Genomic DNA, 2,406 nt, shown 5'->3' with positions numbered 1-2,406 from the left:
CTTTTAAAGATGTGTGCTACCACTGCCCAGCAACAATTCTTCTTTTTTTAAAGTCAATTTATTTTTATTTTATTTTATGTGTTTTGCCATGGGTGTCAGGTCCCGTGGAATTGGAGTTACAGACAGTTGTCAGCTGCCATGTGGGTGCTGGGAATTGAACCTAGGTCTTCTGGAAGAGCAGTCAGTGCTCTTAACCACTTAGCCATCTGTCCAGTTCCCAGTAATTCTTAACATAACCAAATACTATTATTCCCATAAAGAGCAACACTAATTCCTCAGTATTGTCTAAGATTCAGGTACTTTTCTCTGACTGACTCATGAATGCTTCTTCTGGTTTGGTCAAAGCTGGAGCCCAGTGGAAGTCTCTATGTTACACAACTGTTAGATATACTCAATGGGTTTAGAGGAGCACTTGCCTCCCATGTGCAGGGCCCTGAATTTGATGGTCCCTAGTACCACAACAAACAAAATCAACAGCTATCATCTAATAATCCATCCATAACAAGTCATGGATTATTTTATCCAATACTCCATCCATAGTAAATCCAGATTATTCAGCAGTAACAAAAAAAAACCTTTGCCTTTATGAAACTTACATTTTAGCGAAGAACATTAACAATGAAATATAACACATGCCATAAGAGTGGAAGATGGAATGGGGTGGGAGTATTACATTTAAGACACAGAGGGCCACTGGGCAGTGTTGTCGCACACCTTTAATCCCAGCACTCGGGAGGCAGAGCCAGGAGGATCTCTGAGTTTGAAGCCAGCCTGGTCTACAGAGTGAGATCCAGGACAGGCACCAAAGCTACACAGAGAAACCCTGTCTCAAAAAAACAAAAAACAAAACAAAACAACAAAAAGACACAGAGGGCCAGGAAAGGTTTGAATGAATGAGTAAAATGGACAAGTTATCAGGAAAATAGTACTGTTCATGATTAATGAGAGTTGATAAAAATAGACAGTATAGGAATGAAGGAGGCATCTAACCATTAATGTAAAAATTATGTAGTTCATCGAGACAGAAAGAAAAATAGTTATCAGAAGAATGATGAACTGGAATATTCTTGTTTAATAGTTAAAAAGTTTCAATTTGAGATGCTTTTGGACCTGGCAAGATGGCTCAGTAGGTAAATGCACTTGCTTAAGTTTTGAAAACTCCTTGGAACTCACTGGAGAAGGAGAAAGCTGACTCCTGAAAGTTGTCCTTGACCTCCACCTGTGCACTGTGGCAAACATGCCCCATACACACATAAACACACACACACTTTTTTGTTGTTGTTGTCTTGTTTTTCTTGTTTGTTTGTTTGTTTTGGTTTTTCCAGACAGAGTTTCTCTGTGTAGCTTTGGCTGTCCTGGAACTTGCTCTGTAGACTAGGCTGGCCGTGAACTCACAGAGATCCACCTGCCTCTGCATCCCAGGTGCTGGGATTAAAGGTGTGAGCCACCACCGCTTGGCTTCAATGCATTTTTTTTTTTTTGAAAGTTCTAGTGCTGGAGAGATGGCTTAATGTTTAAGAGCACTGGTTGTTCTTCCAGAAGACCAGGGTTGGATTCCCAGAACCCACAAGGTGGCTCACAATCATCTGTAACCCAGTTCCTGGGGACCTGAGGCCCTCTTCTGACTTCCAGGGGCACCAGGTGTGCACACACATGCAGGTAAATCATTAATATACATACAATAAAATAAATACATCTAAGAAAAAGGTTCTCAAAAGCCCAGTATGGTGTCTGACTCCTGAAACGCCAGCACTTGACAGGCTAAGGCAGAAAACGGCTCTAAGTCTCAGATCTGTGAGGGATAGATGGCAAGGTCCTGTCACAAAAAAACCGCCAAAAAATTCTGGAGATGAGTACACAATGATGTAAGTACATATAATTGCACCTAATGTTACTGTATAATCAAAAACAATAAAAACAGTCAATTTTATGCTGGGCAATGCTAGTGATAAAATCTAAAGCCTCGCTCATATTGTAAAGTGCTTTTCCATTGAGTTACATCCTAGTCTCCCAAGTTACTTTAAAAGCCTAGTTATACCAAAGTAATTTGTAATAAAAAAAAAAAAGACACAAGAAAATAACCAGTTTCCTAAACTTCAAAGACAAGAAGGCTTCCCTGTCCCAGTTACACAGGGAATGACAGCACACACCTTTAATCCCAGCACTGGGAGGCAGAAGCAGGCTGATCTCTGTGAGTTCAAGGCTAGCCTGGGATACAGAGCGAGTTCCAGGACAGGCTCCAAAGCTACACAGAGAAACGCTGTCTCGAAAAACCAAACCAAACCGAAACAAAACACCCAGGTATGGTATACAAGCCTGTAACCCCAGAGCTGCAGGCTATAGTCAGGTAGATCCCCAGGGCCTCACTGGCAGGCCAATCTAGCTGAAATAGCAAGCTTCAGGTTT

Source organism: Peromyscus leucopus, chromosome 4 (genome assembly GCF_004664715.2).
Source record: "Peromyscus leucopus breed LL Stock chromosome 4, UCI_PerLeu_2.1, whole genome shotgun sequence".
Classification (NCBI taxonomy): Eukaryota; Metazoa; Chordata; class Mammalia; order Rodentia; family Cricetidae; genus Peromyscus; species Peromyscus leucopus.
Note: the sequence above shows the minus strand (reverse complement) of the source record.